The sequence below is a fragment of the Dendrobates tinctorius genome, unplaced genomic scaffold (genome assembly GCF_039654945.1).
Source record: "Dendrobates tinctorius isolate UK_male_01 unplaced genomic scaffold, ASM3965494v1 ptg000172l, whole genome shotgun sequence".
NCBI classification, from domain to species: domain Eukaryota; kingdom Metazoa; phylum Chordata; class Amphibia; order Anura; family Dendrobatidae; genus Dendrobates; species Dendrobates tinctorius.
In genome coordinates, this window is record NW_027361839.1 from 2,577,988 (window position 1) to 2,596,623 (window position 18,636).

Consider the following 18,636-nt stretch of genomic DNA (forward strand, 5'->3'; position numbering starts at 1 on the left):
TGGGGTACACCGCCCCCTCTCTCTGGAGTACACCCCCCCTCTCTCTGGGGTACACCGCCCCCTCTCTGGAGTACACCTCCCCCTCTCTGGAGTACACCGCCCCCTCTCTGGAGTACACCGCCCCCTCTCTGGGGTACACCGCCCCCTCTCTGGGCTACACCGCCCCCTCTCTGGGATACACTGCCCCCTCTCTGGGGTACACCGCCCCCTCTCTGCGATACACCGCCCCCTCTCTGGAGTACACCACCCCCTCTCTGAGCTACACCGCCCCCTCTCTGGGGTACACTGCCCCCTCTCTGGAGTACACTTCCCCCTCTCTGGGGTACACCGCCCCCTCTCTGGAGTACACCTCCCCCTCTCTGGGGTACACCGCCCCCTCTCTGGAGTACACCGCCCCCTCTCTGGGGTCCACTGCCCCCTCTCTGGAGTACACCTCCCCCTCTCTGGGGTACACCTCCCCCTCTCTGGAGTACACCTCCCCCTCTCTGGGGTACACCGCCCCCTCTCTGGGGTACACCGCCCCCTCTCTGGAGTACACCGCCCCCTCTCTGGGGTACACCTCCCCCTCTCTGGAGTACACCTCCCCCTCTCTGGGGTACACCTCCCCCTCTCTGGGGTACACCGCCCCCTCTCTGGAGTACACCGCCCCCTCTCTGGGGTACACCGCCCCCTCTCTGGGGTACACCGCCCCCTCTCTGGAGTACACCGCCCCCTCTCTGGGGTACACCGCCCCCTCTCTGGGATACACCGCCCCCTCTCTGGAGAACACCTCCCCCTCTCTCTGGGATACACCGCCCCCCCTCCTCCTCTCTGGGGTACACCGCCCCCTCTCTGGGGTACACCGCCTCCCCCCCTCCGTCAGGGCGGACGTTGCACCCGTCATAAGCAGCGGTTCACACTACCATGACCTGTGACATAAACAGGTTGCGGTTGTTCGCCGGCTGGCACGTGCTACGTGAAGCAACGGAGTTCGTGCCTGCTAGCACCGGGTCAGGAGTTACCTACCGGTGTCCGGCTTTTCTCCTACACGCCTTCCCCTCATTGTTTAGCAGCAGATGGTCACCTCTGCACGGTGGCCCTGGGCTGCGAACGCACCCCTTATATTATTTCATCTTTATTATTTGGTGCGTTCCGTCAGCCCGTAACAGCATAGCGCCAGAGCCTGGCTAACAATGACGGACGAGCAGCGCCTGCAGCGATATGTCCAGAAGCTGGAGGGCAGGTTGTCTGCTCTCAAGCGCTCAGCCTCAGCTGCGGACGTCACTGCAGTCGCCGTCCAGGCAGCAGCAGAGGCGGTCTCCCGCGCCTCTACATCCATTCCCGTCCCGACATTGTCCCGTCTCCCGTTACCCGACAAGTTCTCGGGTGACAGCGCCACCAGTAGGGGTTTCGTGAGCCAGTGCTCTATCCAGCTTGAGTTACTGACCACGCGATTCCCTTCAGAGCGGGCTAAGGTGGGGTTCATCTCCCTCCTGTCGGGCAGGACTTTGGAATAGGCCACTCCACTGTGGGAGCGTGGTGACCCCGTGGTTCTGAGTGCTGCTCAGTTCCTGACCTCCCTAAAGCAGGTCTTCTTGGGGCCGCGGGTCACACACGACACCTCTCTCCAGTTGTTGGCACTAACACAAGGATCCCTCTCGGTCAGCCATTATGCCGTCCGCTTCCGGACACTGGCTTCCGAGCTGGAATGGCCTGATAAAGCACTCGTCCCTCTGTTCTGGAGAGGTTTGACAGAGCTAGATGCTCTAGTCACCAGGGAGGTTCCCGTTAGTCTGGAGGAGCTGATTACTGTTTCCACCTGCATAGATCTCCGTTTTACAGAGCGCGGGTAGGAGCATTCTCAGTCCAGACTGAGGGTCAGGTTGGCTCCCGCCTTCTCTATACCCCTTGAACCCCCCGCTCTGGGAGTCATGCCCCCGTAGGCCATGGAGGTGTCTCGCACCGGCTCTAAGTCGCGCCCGGTGCGAATCTCAGCGCGCTGTTTCCAGTGTCGACAGCCTGGTCACCTGGCCAACAGATGCCCTCAGCGGTCGGGAAATGATTGCGTCTAGTGGTAGTCGGAGGAGGCCTACTAGACACTGGAACGTTCTCCAAACCGTCCTTCCGAGGGACGTTAGAGATCGGTGCTTCCACCTGGGAGGTAGAGGTCTGCGTGGACTCCGGAGCAGAGGGAAACTTTATGTCCTTGGCCTTCGCCCAACGGCACCCAATTCCCTTGGTGCCACTTCCTCACCCCGTAACCATCAGGGTTGTCAATGGTTCGAACTTACCGTCCCAAATTACACACCAGACAGCATCCCTTGGGCTCTCAATCTCGCCGTCCCCCCACGAGACGTTGTCTCTGCTCATTATGCCCGAGGGCATCGACCAGGTTCTCCTAGGAGTTCCCTGGCTCCGTTGCCATTCTCCTCATATAGAGTGGTCCTCGGGGAGAATACTGGGTAGGAGCCAGTCCTGTAAGGGTAGATGCATGAGGGACTGCATTCAGGTAGCCTCCACCGAGGTGCCTGCGGATCTCTCCACACTCCCCAAACACTACCAGCAGTACGCGGACGTGTTTTCTAAAAAATCTGCAGAGACTCTACCACCCCATTGTCCCTACGACTGTCCTATAGACCTTCTGCCAGGCGCGGAGCCTCCTTGAGGCCGTGTATATCTGCTTTCCGTCCCGGAGACCGAGGCCATGTCACAATACATCAGGAGAACCTGGCAAGAGGGTTTATTAGGAAGTCGGTGTCACCAGCGGGGGCAGGGTTCTTGCTACAGAAGAAGAGTTGAGAGCTGCGCCCTTGCATTGATTACAGAGGTCTCAATGCCATAACAGTCAAAAACTAATATCCTTTTCCCCTGATCTCTGAGCTGTTCGACAGGTTGCGAGGGGCCTGGATCTTCACTAAGCTAGATCTACGGTGGGCGTACAACTTGATCCGCATATGTGAAGGGGATGAGTGGAAGACAGCCTTTAATACCAGGGATTGGCACTATGAGTATCTGGTTATGCCCTTCGGCCTCTGTAACGCACCAGCTGTCCTCCAGGACTTCGTGAATGATGTCTTTCGCGATATGCTTTCCACCTCGGTGGTGGTCTGTCTGGATGACATCCTCATCTTCTCTCCAGATTTGGCCTCTCACCAGAGAGACGCCTGCAAGGTCTTCGACCATTCGCGGGCGAATTCTCTCTTCACTAAGTTGGAGAATTTTCAATTTGAGCAGGAGTCTTTGCCGTTCCTGGGCTATATTATCTCGACCCAATGGTTGGCTATGGATCCTGCCAAATTACAGGCGGTAATGGACTGGCAGGAGCCCCACTCTCTTAAAGCGGTGCAGCGTTTTTTGGGGTTCGTTAATTACTACCTCCAGTTCATTCCCCACTTCTCCACACTGGTGGCTCCTTTGGTCGCCCTCACCAAAAAGGGAGCTAATCCTAAGGTTTGGTCGGAAAAGGTCTCCGCGGCCTTCTCATCTCTTAAGACCCATTTTGCTGGCGCTCCTATCCTCCGTCGTCCCGATGTGGATAAACCCTTTATCCTAGAGGTAGATGCCTCGTCAGTCGGTGCAGGAGCCGTCCTTTTTCCAGAAGGATGCTCAAGGTCGGAAGCATCCCTGCTTCCTTTTCTCTAAGACCTCACCGGCGGAGAGAAGACATCTCCTGGAGGGAGCCCGATTCCCCTTTCAGGTGTACACCGACCATAAAAACCTGGTGTACTTACAAACGGCCCAGCGGTTGAACTATCGCTAAGCCAGGTGGTCGCTCTTCTTCTCCCGCTTCCGCTTCACCTTGCACTATCTGTCCGGTGAGAAGAGCGTCCGGTGAGAAGAACGTCCGGGCTGATGCTCTCTCTCGCTCGGTGGTGTCAGCGGAGGAGGAGGAGGCTGAGCCTCAGCTAATTGTCCCCTCTGAGAGTCTGAGGACAGTGGCTCCAGTCGCTCTTGAGTCAGTGCTGCCGGGCAAGACCTTTGTTCCTCCCTGCCTGCGGCCAGAGTTTCTTGCGTGGGCTCACGCGTCCAGGGTGGGTGGTCACTTTTGTACTAGGCGGACCACGGAACTCTTGGCAAGGACTTATTGGTGGCCGCACATGGCTTGGGACACGAGAGAATACATTCAGGCATGTGTCTCCTGTGCTTGGAACAGGTCCTCTAGGCAGAGGCCGGCTGGGTTACTGTACCCCTTGCCGGTGGCAGACAGACCCTGGGAGATGGTCGGCATGGATTTTGTGGTCGGCCTGCCCAAATCCAGTGGCAGCACGGTCATCTGGGTGGTCACCGATCATTTTTCTAAAATGGTGCATCTGGTGCCACTCGCGCGGCTGCCTTCTGCCCGTGGTCTCACCGCGTTGTTCATAAAGCACGTATTTCGTTTGCACGGTATGCCAGACAAGATAGTGACCGGGGTCCCCAGTTTGCATCTCGATTTTGGAGGGAGCTCTGCAGTCTGCTCAGCATTGAGCTAAATTTGTCCTCCGCCTATCACCTCGAGACGAATGGGTTGGTTGAGAGAGCTAACCAAACTCTGGTCACATACCTGCGACATTTTGTCTCGGCCAGGCAGGATGACTGGGCATCCTTACTACCGTGGGCAGAATCTGCTCTGAACAATGCGGTAGCTGACTCCACCGGTCAGACCCCATTCCTCCTTAAGCCCTTCGTGACAGCCAATGCGTATATTTCCTGACCTGAGATATGAGAATATCATCCCCATACAGGTGACAATCCATGCAGCTGTCGGCTGTCCACTATATCTGACAACTTGCTGTATCACAAATGATCGGTGTTGGCGGTGTTTAACCCCTTAGTTGCTGCTGTCAAAAGTAACTACATCAAATAAATGGTTAATAGATTGTGAGGGCTTGCACTTTAATCTAATTGACACACTGAGATCATGATTGTGTGGTCCTGATGTTTCCATAGCAGTTCATGGCCAAATAGCGGCCTTAGAGTCTCCCGGCTACAGCGGTCAGTTCAGAAGTCACTTTTTCATTACGGCTATACCACTTTGCATTAATTCCTGAAAATCACCTGAAGGGTTAATAAACTACCTGACAGCAGTTTTCAATATGTCAGGGGGTGCCGTTTTTAAAATGCTATCATGTTTGGGGTTTTCCAATATATAGCACCCCCAAAGTCACGTCAAACTTGGATAGGTCCTTCAAAAAAATAAATTTTGTAAATTTCCTTGAAAAAAAAGAAAAATTACTGCTACATTTTTAAACCTCCTAAAAGGCTAACAAAATAAATCAGCGTTTTAAAAATGGTGCTGATGTAAGGCAGACATGAGGGAAATGTTATTTATTCATGTTTTTCTGTAGTATGACTATCTGGATTAAAGGGATAATCATTCAAAGTTTGAAAATTGCAATTTTTTTTACATTTTTGTCAAGTTTCTGATATTTTTTTATAAATAAACACAAAATATATCAATCTAAATTTACCACTATCATAAATTATAATGTGCCACGAAAAAACAGTCTGAAAATGACTGGGATTTGTTGAAGCATTCCAGAGTTATGACCACATAAAGTGACATGGTCAGAAATTAAAAAATTGGCCCGGTCACGAAGGGGTTAATTACGGCCAGCATCCGCGCGTCCCGATGTCAGTGTCTTCCACTGATTCCAGGGTGGTAGACTGGGCAGTGGAGGCTCGTGACATTTGGGATCGCACTCAGGATGCCATCCGAGCCTCTAAGGAGAGAATGAGGGTGTCCGCCGATACGCATCGGCGTCCCACTCCAACTTTTGCCCCTGGCGACTTGGTGTGGCTCTCTGCCCGAAATATTAAGCTGCGGGCCGAGTCCACTAAATTTGCGCCGCGATACATTGGTCCCTTCAAGGTCCTGGAGCAGGTCAACCCTGTGGTCTATCACATGGCTCTTCCTCCCCACTTGGCCATTTCTGACACCTTTCACGTGTCCCTCCTTAGGCCTGCTCACTTGTCCCGGTTCTCCGAGTCATTTGCTGGGACATCCGACCTGTCTTCGGACGAGTTTGAGGTCAATGCCATCGTGGGATGCAGGGTGGTGCGTGGCAAAAATTTTTATTTGGTGGACTGGAAGGGTCATGGTCCTGAGGCTCAGACCTGGGAGCTGGTGGAGAATATCCACGCCCCGCTCCTTATTGCAGCATTTGAGCGCAGCGAGGCTCAGAGGCCAATGTTCGGCGTCAGGTTACGGGCGCTGCACAGCGGGAATCCCGAGCCTTGCCATCGACGGTCTCCCATTCCCCTCCGGCCGCAGTGGAGCCTGCTCAGCAGACTCCATGATTCCGGCGTTCAGCCCACACCAGCATTGTGGGTTCGGTTGCTGCTGCCACCTCTGGTCCAGTTATGGCAATGCAGCCTGGCCAGCAGCAAAAGACTCCAGAGTCTAAGTTCTTCCTTCGGTCCACTGAGCATGCTCATGAGACGATCTCCCATTGGGGATCGGGAGTCACATGCTCAGGTCCTTCTCCAGTTCTGATTGGTCCATCTGGAGGATCAGGATGGTCCCGCAATGCGTCATGATAGACTTCGAGGCTATAGTGGAGCGCCCCACCAGGGCCTAGGGGGATACTCGGTACCGGGCCCGTTGATCTCATTGGGAGTTGTCCCGGAAGCTGTGATCCGGTCCGTGGCCCTGGGGCTCCATGGCAAAAAGGGGATGAATGAACAATGTAATAAAGTTTATGAATAGTTTGTGACGCCACCTGTGGTGTTTGGCAAGTGAGATGTTAGGCCAACGCTGCATGCAGATCCTCTGGTGGTGTGGTGCAGCCAAGATGGTGAAGCTCCCCACAGGTGGAGCTGTAGTCCCAGGGCAGTGTAGATGTAGCAATGGAGGAGAGGCACAGGCGGTGTAGAGGCCGGTGCCCAGATGTAGTAGTGCGGGGTGTAATGGTGCGGGAATAAGTGGAGGACACCAGGGCATGTAGTTCCAAAGCTTTACTCACAGTCTGTAGTACACACAGGTGCCTGCCTCCGTGCTGTGTCCTCCGGGTCCTGGGCTCGGTCAACCTCCAGGCAAGATAGGACGCTCCCTTCCAACACTCCGCCAACATGTGCCTTTCTGAACGTCTCCTCTATAGCGCCTTTAAGTGAAGCACTCCTAGTACTGAGTTACACTGGAGTGCCTCCTGACAGATGTTCCCAAGAACTCTACTTGCACGGCAGACAGCTGTAGCTTGCTTCGGGGACTCTCTACTCCTGAGTCCCGGCTCTCTATCCAAGTTGCTGTTGTGCCCCCAAGTCTTAGATGGGAGTAGTGCATTTACAGCCCACTACTCCACCAGTGTCTGCTGCAGGACCTTCAGTGTCCATACAACCTCGGGGACCGGGCCCCGGCCTTGCGCTTAGAACTGCTAGGCAGGGTTCTTCCTCTAACCCACGTCCTCTGTGTTCCCTTTTACTCCTTCGTTCCGTACTAATCCCTCTCTCTCACAGAAGGTCAGGTTTCAGTACAATGTCTTTCTCTTTCTTTCCTTTCCCATGCCAGCTGGCTCAGATCACTGGGATCTGCTACAGCACCTCCTTCCTCCATCCCTCTTCCAGGGATCCTCACTCCTCTCCGAGTGACTCTCTCCCTCGCACTCACTGACTGACTGACTGAATCTTCCCGCTCTTTTATGTATTCTAACTCCACCCACCTCCCAGCAAATTTCGTGTTCCAAGCAGGGAGCCACCAAAGGTGCTCTGCTACACTCCAAGCAGGGAGCCACCAAAGGTGCTCTGCTACACTCCAAGCAGGGAGCCACCAAAGGTGCTCTGCTACACTCCAAGCAGGGAGCCACCAAAGGTGCTCTGCTACACTCCAAGCAGGGAGCCACCAAGGGTGCTCTGCTACACTCCAAGCAGGGAGCCACCAAAGGTGCTCTGCTACACTCCAAGCAGGGAGCCACCAAAGGTGCTCTGCTACACTCCAAGCAGGGAGCCACCAAAGGTGCTCTGCTACACTCCAAGCAGGGAGCCACAATGTGGCTTTGCTACACTACTCTGTTGTGTGGGATGCAGGTGTTGGAGCGTGGTCAGGAGCCTCCAACCTACCTGGATGGTGGGGCACCACACCTCAGGAGGAGGTGCAGTACCTCTGCGGCGACTGAAGCCTCAGGGGCGCCACAATAGTACTTAGTGAATGCATGATGATGGATGAATGAGCCTGGTGACTGACTCATTATAATTCCCCCTCCTTGGATATTACACATGAGTTAGGGTTAGGAATTAGAGTCAGCTCAATAGCTCGGACACTGCACAGCGCCGCAGTGTTATCCTCATCTACCTTCAGCGCCTAGGGCGTCGGCCAGTACTGGCCTCCTCGACTCTGCTACCACAGCGTCCGTCACAGTATCGCCGTGCGTCGTGTGTGCGCTTTCCAGCACCGTTGACAGGCTGGTTAGTGCCGTCCGTCAGGGCGGACGTTGCACCCATCATAAGCAGTGGTTCACACTACCGTGACCTGTGACATAAACAGGTTGCGGTTGTTCGCCGGCTGGCACGTGCTGCGTGAAGCAACGGAGTTTGTGCCTGTTAGCACCGGGTCAGGGGTTACCTACCGGTGTCCGGCTTTTCTCCTACACACCTTCCCCTCATTGTTTAGCAGCAGTTGGTCACCTCTGCACGGTGGCCCTGGGCTGCGAACGCACCCCTTATATTATTTCATCTTTATTATTTGGTGCGTTCCGCCAGCCCGTAACACCTTCTCTGGGGTACACCACCCCCTCTCTGAGGTACATCACCCCTTCTCTGGGGTACACCACCCCCTCTCTAGGGTACACCACCCCTTCTCCGGGGTACATCACCCCTTCTCCGGGGTACATCACCCCCTCTCTAGGGTACACCACCCCTTCTCCGGAGTACACCATCCGCTCTCTAGGGTACACCACCCCTTCTCCGGGGTACACCACCCCTTCTCCGGGGTACATCACCCCTTCTCTGGGGTACACCACCCCCTCTCTAGGGTACACCACCCCTTCTCCGGGGTACACCATCCCCTCTCTAGGGTACACCACCCCTTCTCCGGGGTACATCACCCCTTCTCCGGGGTACATCACCCCTTCTCTGGGGTACACCACCCCCTCTCTAGGGTACACCACCCCTTCTCCGGGGTACACCATCCCCTCTCTAGGGTACACCACCCCTTCTCCGGGGTACATCACCCCTTCTCCGGGGTACATCACCCCTTCTCTGGGGTACACCACCCCTTCTCCGGGGTACACCACCCGCTCCCTGAGGTACACCACCCCTTCTCTGGGGTACACCACCCCTCTCTGGGGTACGCCGCCCCTCTCTGGGGTACACCACCACTTCTCTGGGGTACACCGCCCCTCTCTGAGGTACATCACCCCTTCTCCGGGGTACATCACCCCTTCTCTGAGGTACACCACCCCTTCTCCGGGATACACCACCCCTTCTCCGGGGTACATCACCCCTTCTCTGAGGTACATCACCCCTTCTCCGGGGTACATCACCCCTTCTCTGAGGTACACCACCCCTTCTCCGGGGTACACCACCCGCTCCCTGAGGTACACCACCCCTTCTCCGGGGTACACCACCCGCTCCCTGAGGTACACCACCCCTTCTCCGGGGTACACCACCCGCTTCCTGAGGTACACCACCCCTTCTCTGGGGTACACCGCCCCTCTCTGGGGTACGCCGCCACTTCTCTGGGGTACATCACCCCTTCTCTGAGGTACATCACCCCTTCTCCGGGGTACATCACCCCTTCTCTGAGGTACATCACCCCTTCTCCGGGGTACATCACCCCTTCTCTGAGGTACATCACCCCTTCTCCGGGGTACATCACCCCTTCTCTGAGGTACACCACCCCTTCTCCGGGGTACATCACCCCTTCTCTGGGGTACACCACCCCTTCTCTGGGGTACACCGCCCCTCTCTGGGGTACACCGCCACTTCTCTGGGGTACGCCGCCCCTCTCTGGGGTACACCGCCACTTCTCTGGGGTACACCACTTCCTCTCTGGGGTACACCGCCCCATCTCTGGGGTACACCCCGTGGACTCCCCACGGCACTCTCAGGCCCCAGTTCACACTGTACCCTGATGTCTCTGGGCTTGCACCGGCCCTTTAAATGTTTGAACGCTCTGGACCGCCAATGTCCTTATGACACCTCACCAGCTCCTGCTGCAGCCACTGCTTCCACCAACAGTTGCCAATCACAAAGTGCTGCTGCAGAACCTCTTGCTGCCACTGCAGCTCCTCTCCGTCAGGCTCTGCACGGCTCTGCACCGTAGACTTCGTGGACCCGTCGATCCACGGCAATCACCTCCACACGTGCTTCCTGGACCGCTGCCCGCATTCTCCACCATATGTAAGGCAGCACTTACTGCCTGTGTTGGGGACACTCGCTTGGCCACGGGATTCAGTCACACAGGAACGATTTCTCCATTTTCCAGTCCATGCGGTTTATTATCCACTCATAAACCACTGTAGCATGCAGTACATAATACACGACTTTCTTTGTAAGGCTACGTGCACACGCTGCGGATTGGGGTGCGGATTTTGTAAAATCCGCAGGTAAATCTGCAGGTCAAAAGATCTGCGGTTTTACCTGCGGATTGCTCTGCGGATTGCCCTGCGGTTTTTCATCTCTACAATGGAGGAGATGGTAAACATGTCAATTCTTTCTGCGATTTCAAAACCGTGCGGAAAAATCCGCACCATCTGCACTGCGGTTTTTTATTCCCATAGGGAATAATGGCATTGTACACCGCAGCAAAAACTGCTGCGGACCCGCAGCGGCCAAATCCGCAGCGTGTGCATACACCCTTAGACAGACACTACACCTGCCAGTCCTCCTCTGACTAGTTCCCGGTGGGTGTCCGTGCACCGTATCAATGTCTCTACTCGCACAGTGTCACCGCTGCCTTCCCTGCCCGTCAGTCACTTACCTGGTCCGCTGCGGTCCGCCCTCCTGCTGCGGGCTACGGTCCCTCTGGCTTCTCTCCCGGGTCCCAGGGCACTGTCCCTCTGCTTCCAGCCTCACGCTCTTCCCAGCATCTGCGCATGCGCCGGGTCCCTTATAGGGCACCCGCACATTTCTCAGGGTTTTATACCTTCGGGTGCCTCAGCCCCGTAAAACTCGGTAGCCAATTCGCGTAAGTCATGGGGTATTTCTGGACACCTCCTCTATGGGGAGGTGCCTGGTTATTCAGTTCCTATCCGCTCTGTAACTCTGCCTGCGCCTGCTGCCTTGTGCGCTCACATCCCTACTGTTCTCTGAGTAAACTTGCGCTGCCCTGCTTGCAACCGCACGCTCGTGTCCTAGTCCCTCTTCAAGCCCGCTATATACCAGTACTTCCGTATTCTGCCCTGGCAGCATTCCCCTTCCCGTGTAACTCCTACTCTCTCTACAGCAACCTCCAGCTGCAGCCATCCTGTAGTCCAGTCCTGACGTCCTCTCCCGGAGTCCCTCCTGTACACGCCTGTGTCCTGGGATCCTTGTCTCCGGCTCCGGTACCTCTGAAGCCTTTGCCCTCCCGTGGCTCCACTCAGTCTCGCCCCCCCAGGCACTGCTTGAGCCGTCCCTCTTAGTATCGGCTGCCGTGGTCCAGTGACCTCTGGGCTTGCTCCTGACGATCCCTGTATAAGGATCGGCCTCCACTAGGTCCGCTCGCCCAGGGGTAGGTCTATTCCACGGTCCAGAGGGTCCACTCATGGGCTCGCTTCTCTGTGGCGTTACACACAGCATTACACAACATTAGTTCACAGTCTCTAATCACACTGGACCTCAGTTCATTCAGTCACTGAAAAAGACCTGGGTGTATGGGTGGACGACAAACTCACATTTAGTGGCCAGAGTCAAGTAGCTGCTGCAAAGGCAAATAAAATAATGGGATGCATTAAAAGAGGCATAGATACTCATGAGGAGAACATAATGTTACCTCTATATAAGTCACTAGTGCGACCACACTTAGAATACTGTGTACAGTTCTGGTCTCCGGTGTATAAGAAAGACATAGCTGAACTGGAGCGGGTGCAGAGAAGAGCGACCAAGGTTATTAGGGAACTAGGGGGTCTGCAATACCAAGACAGGTTATTACACCTGGGGTTATTTAGTTTGGAGAATCGAAGGCTTAGGGGTGATCTTATTACAATGTATAAATATATGCGGGGACAATACCAAGACCTTTCTAATGATCTTTTTACTCTTAGACCTGTGACGGGGACAAGGGGGCATCCTCTACGTCTGGAGGAAAGAAGGTTTAAGCATACTCACAGACGCGGATTCTTTACTGTAAGAGCAGTGAGACTATGGAACTCTCTGCCATATGATGTTGTAATGAGTGATTCCCTACTAAAATTTAAGAAGGGACTGGATGCCTTTCTTGAAAAGTATAATATTACAGGGTATATACACTAGTCTCCTTAATATTGCGTTGATCCAGGGAGCTAGTCTGATTGCCGTATGTGGAGTCGGGAAGGAATTTTTTTCCCCAATGTGAAGCTTACTGTTTGCCACATGGTTTTTTTTTGCCTTCCTCTGGATCAACATGTTAGGGCAAGTTAGGATAGGATATGGGTTGAACTAGATGGACTCAAAGTCTCCCTTCAACCTTAATAACTATGTTACTATGTTACTATGTTACTGTGGGTGACCGCTCAGTTCATAGGAACCCCTTTTATCTGAAGGTACCATCCTGGAGCTCCTGCTCCACACACTGACCTCCTGTCAGTCCTGGTTCCCAGGGAAGCTGCTGAACTGGGATCACCGTCCCGGACAATGCCTTGCTCACCAGGCCACCTGACAGTTCCAGACCCTCAGACGGATGGCAGCTTCCCCAATGCAGTGCCGTCACCGACTCTGCCAGTCCATGGTCTCACCCCGTGCTCTTCAGGAAGTCTGTCCCCTCCTTGAACCTTCCAACCTTTCAGGACATTAGAACACAGTCCATTCAAGTCCATACACTAGGACCATGTGACCCAAACCCTCGTCACATTATGTAGCTGTAACCACCCCGACACGTGGGCAGTGTATGTGTGGTTAGTCCCGCCCAGCTCTCCGACTAACCCTGTAAGCCCCCCTAGTAAGCTAAAGAAAACAAAACCATGCTCGTAGGACTACAGGTCCCAGAGGAACATTCCTGGCTTACAGCGCAGAAGATCTCCTCTGCGACACATACCTGCCATTCACAATGACGCTGGTCACTGTCTCACTATCACCATTACGCCTCCATGCGTATCCTGAGGAGCACATACAGCGCCCCCTAGCTGTAACATTGGTCACTGCCTCACAATATATATACTGTATATTAAAAGGAAAAAAAATAGGCAGCACTCAAATTAAATGTGAAAACAGTGGATACTTTACTGATCCTCAGGTGGCAATGTTTCAACGGTGACGCGTCTTTGTCAAATGTTGGCTCCTGAGGATCAGTAAAGTATCCACTGTTTTCACATTTAATTTGAGTGCTGCCTATTTTTTTTCCTTTTGTTAATTTGGCTGTTTGGACACTGCTGAATAGGTTTTGTACCTACTATATTATTTTGGTAGTGCTGCCCTTTTTTCTTGATTTATACTGTATATTAGATATTTATTATATGGGGCTTTGCGCGTGGAGTGGGCGGGGCTTGATACACATGTGGCGCCCCTGAGGGTTCAGTCGCCACAGAGGTACTGCACCTCCTCCTGAGGTGTGGTACCCCACTATCCAGGTAAGGTGGAGATACCTGACCACACTCCAACACCTGCATCTTCAGATTAGGCGCTAGTGTGGAGACGTTCAGAGAAGGCACATGTTGGAGGAGTGCTGGAAAGGTGTACATTACCTTGCCTGGGAGTTGGCTGAGCCCCAGACCTGGAGGACACGGCACCGAACTTTCTCACACAGCAATGACAAAAGTGAGACTAGGGACTATTTTTTTTTTACAGTGGCAGAGGAATACAGTGCGGAAGGATACCTACCTCCCGTCATTGTATTCCTGGAGCCCCGTAGAGAGTGGTGGCATCAGCTGATGCTGCTGTTCTCCACGGGAGATCGCCGTGGGACACTCGTGGATTTCTGCGGATCAGGGAGTATATCGGTTGTTTGTTATTTTCATATTTTTCCACAGATGACACTGGCTTCTGGGATCAAAGTGACACGTAATGGTGAGTATGTACTCTATGTTATATGTACTGTATGTCTATATGTATGTATTGTATGTAGTATGTATGTATGTTGTATGAATGTAGTATATATGAAGTATATATGTAGCATGTATGTATGTTGTATGAATGTAGTATATATGAAGTATATATGTAGCATGTATGTATGTTGTATGAATGTAGTATATATGAAGTATGTATGTAGCATGTATGTATGTTGTATGAATGTAGTATATATGAAGTATACAGTATATGTAGCATGTATGTATGTAGTATGAATGTAGTATGTATGTAGTATGTATGTAGTATGTAGTATGTATGTATGTTGTATGAATGTAGTATATATGTAGTATGAATGTAGTATAGATGTAGTATGTATGTATGTAATATATATGTTGTATAAATGTAGTATATATGTATGTAGTATATATGTTGTATGAATGTAGTATATATGTAGTATGTATGTAGTATGCAGTATGTATGTATGTTGTATGAATGTAGTATATATCTAGTATGTATATATGTTGTATGAATGTAGTATATATGAAGTATGTATGTAGTATGTATGTATTGTATGAATGTATGAATGTAGTATAGATGTAATATATATGTTGTATAAATGTCTTATATATGTAGTATTTATGTTGTATGAATGTAGTATGTAGTATGTATATAGTATGTATGTAGTATGAATGTAGTATAGATGTAGTATGTATGTATGTAATATATATGTTGTATAAATGTAGTATATATGTATGTAGTATATATGTTGTATGAATGTAGTATGTATGTAGTATATATGTTGTATGAATGTAGTATATATCTAGTATGTATATATGTTGTATGAATGTAGTATATATGAAGTATGTATGTAGTATGTATGTATTGTATGAATGTATGAATGTAGTATAGATGTAGTATGTATGTTGTATAAATGTCTTATATATGTAGTATTTATGTTGTATGAATGTAGTATGTAGTATGTATATAGTATGTATGTAGTATGCAGTATGTATGTTGTATGAATGTAGTATATATGTAGTATGTATGTATGTAATATATATGTTGTATAAATGTAGTATATATGTATGTAGTATATATGTTGTATGAATGTAGTATGTATGTAGTATGTATGTTTTTTTTTGTTTTTTTTTTACATTCAACACATTAGCCGGATGATGGGACTACTACTGTCCCATCATTGGCTAATGTGTCAATCACTGTCATTGTAGCAGGCATCACCCGATGGGACTTGTAGTCCCATCAGACGATGCCTGCACACACAAGACCCCCAGCAGGCCCGCACAGACCCCCGGCAGGCCTGTACAGAACCCCGGGAGCCGGCACAGGCCCCGGCAGGCCCGCACAGACCCCTGGCAGCCGGCACAGGCCCCGGCAGGCCCGCACAGACCCCCGGCAGGCCTGTACAGACCCCTGGCAGCCGGCACAGGCCCCGACATGCCTGTACAGACCCCCAGCAGCCGGCACAGACCCCCGGCAGGCCCGCACAGACCCCCGGCAGCCGGCACAAGCCCTCGGCAGGCCCGCACAGACCCCGCCTGCACACACAGACACGCACAGTGTCCGCCCACGCACCGCCCACACTCTTCCCCCCTCCCGAACTGGATGTGCAAGTAAAGGTTTTTTTTTTAATTCCGATATTTCTGTCCCATTGACTTGAATGGGACTTTCGGTATCGGAATCGGCGATACCCGATACTTTTTTGGGTATCGGCCGATCCAATCCAATCCGATATTTCTCAATATCGGATGGTATCGCTCAACACTAGTCACGATCCATTTCTTGGATCTGTGTCAGGTTTGGATTTCCTCACATTTAAACCTTTTTCTCTTTTTGCCCATCGGGTGTTAAATATGAGTTTTTGCCCCCGGTGGCCGCTGGGGTTTACTACAACTGTAGTTGGTCTGCTGATGTATATTCCCCCCGGTGGCTGCCGGGGTTACTGCAGGGAAACTGCATGTGATTAATTATTTATGCAGGTGGTAACTTCTCCCCCTCCTTCCTATAAAAGGAGTTCAGGTGCTGGAGATCACTGTTGGTTATACACTTGGTCTTGGGAGGCCGACCAAGCTGGAGTTCAGGAGCTGAGTTCTGTGGTGCTTCAGTTGTTTGCTGTTGTCAAGTGGCTACTCTGCTGTCCAGGAGCATTGAGCTCGGCTTGAGTTGGTACACATGCAGCATATAAATGCATGGTCACATGGCCAAAAAGCATAGAAAACCTACAAAAGACAAAATGAAAAAAACCTGCTATAGTTAAATAAGTAAAAAGCAAAAGTGCATTTAAATCATACAGAGTTCTTAGTAATACTCAAGTTTTTTCTTTGCATTTTTGCATTCTGTGCAGCCGGGGTGCGGCCTCCCTCTCCTGAGCTAGGAATTGTATATAAAGGCTTCCGCTGACTGGTGTCCGGTGGTTGGGACCCGGTCCTTGTCTGCCCTCATTCACACAGACGTCAACTTTGACACATGATAAGGTTATTAATATTAGACAGTGTAGGAGCGCCCCGACCGCAGAGTCACCGTGTCGATGGGGGGACGGCTTTTATGCTATGCTTGATCAAATACAGTATTACTAAGAACTCTGTATGATTTAGATGCACTTTTGCTTTTTACTTATTATAGCAGGTTTTTCATTTTGTCTTTTGTAGGTTTTGTCCAGGAGCATTGCAGCAGAGCAAGCTAAGTTCTGTTTTATTTTACCCTGTCTGTTATCTTTCCTTTGGGTTTTTGTGTAGTACACTTTTTCCCTGTCTCGCCTCCTGGGGAGGGGGTTGGGGGGTTTAACTCAGGGCTAAACGGGAGACAGGGACAGGTCGGGGACTTGGGCCTCACTACCTTTAAGTGTACCCCCAAGTTAAGGAAAGACAGGGCACCCCCTTTAGCCTGAGGGGCAGTTCAGGGGCCCTCGGTTTGACATCATCCTTTTTTCCCTTTTTCTGCCCCGTGACATTATAACCAACCATCACATTTTTCCTGGTGAGCCATGGCTAAAATGCAGGCCTTCACCTAAATGCTACCTGCGCACGGCCTGCGTCCCCAGTGCTAAAGATAGGAGATGCAAGACGCATGCAGCGTCATGCGCCTGTAGGCGGAGCTACCGGAGGAGGCACGGCAGGAGGCAGGGCTTAGCCGTGGCCATGCGCAGGCCGACGCTGCGGCCTGAAACGCTAATGTGAAACCACCCTAATCCTCTCCTATGTGATACTGACTGCTGAGCCGTGTATCTAATCCTATACTGTGTGATACTGACTGCTGAGCCGTGTATCTAATCTTCTCCTGTGTGATACTGACTGCTAAAGCTGACAATGAATTGAGGCTTGCAAGAGATGTCAAAAGCAATAATAAAGGATTTTGGGGATATGTCAAAGTAAAAGAAAAGTCAAAGATGCTATAGGATTTTTACAGGGTGAAAATGGTGAAATGGTAAGACAGGATGTTGAGAAGGCCGAACTTTTAAATTCCTATTTTGCATCTGTTTTCTCTCAGAAAGGAAATGTAACATCAACTGTTCTTCACTGTCCTTTTAAGGGAATAGAAGAATCCAGGATATCTGTAAACAGAAAGATAGTGAGGAAACACTGAGCTAGCATAAATGAATACAAGTCTCCAGGTCCAGATGAATTACACCCCAGAGTACTGAAGGAGATAGCAGAGAAAAGTTTTGAACCCCTCTCCATAATCTTTGAAAATTCGTGGAGATCAGGAGAAGTCCGAGAAGACTGGAGAAGAGCAAATGTTGTTCCTATCTTCAAAAAGGGGAAGAAGGTGGACCCAGGCAACTATAGGCCGGTGAGTCTGACTTCTATACCAGGAAAGATCTTTGAACAAATTATTAAACAACATGTATGTCAGTACCTGGATAAGAATGAAGTGATTAAACAGAGTCAGCATGGGTTTGTAACTAATAAGTCATGTCAGACTAACTTAATTTCCTTCTATGACGGTATCACTGATTGGGTGGATCAAGGAAATGCTGTAGATATAGTATATCTTGACTTCAGCAAAGCATTTGACAAAGTATCTCACACAATCCTTATTGAAAAAATGACTAAGTATGGAATGGACAAGGCAACTGTTAGGTGGATTCATAACTGGCTTAGTGATCGGACCCAAAGAGTGGTCGTAAATGGCTGCACATCCAGTTGGAAGAATGTCTCAAGTGGGGTACCACAGGGCTCTGTCCTGGGCCCTGTATTGTTCAACATCTTTATCAATGATTTAGATGAAGGAATTGAGGGTAAACTGATTAAATTTGCTGATGACACAAAGCTAGGAGGGATAGCTAATACTAGAGAAGAGAGAGAGAGAAGATTCAAAAAGATTTAAATAAACTGGAGAAGTGGGCAGCAACTAACAGAATGGTTTTTAACAGGGAAAAATGCAAAGTACTACATCTGGGCAATAAAAATGAAAAAAGCATATACAGAATGGGAGGAATAGGGCTAAGCAACAGCACATGTGAAAAAGACTTGGGTATACTAATAGATCACAGACTGAATATGAGTCAACAGTATGATGCAGCAGCAAAAAAGGCAAATGCAATTC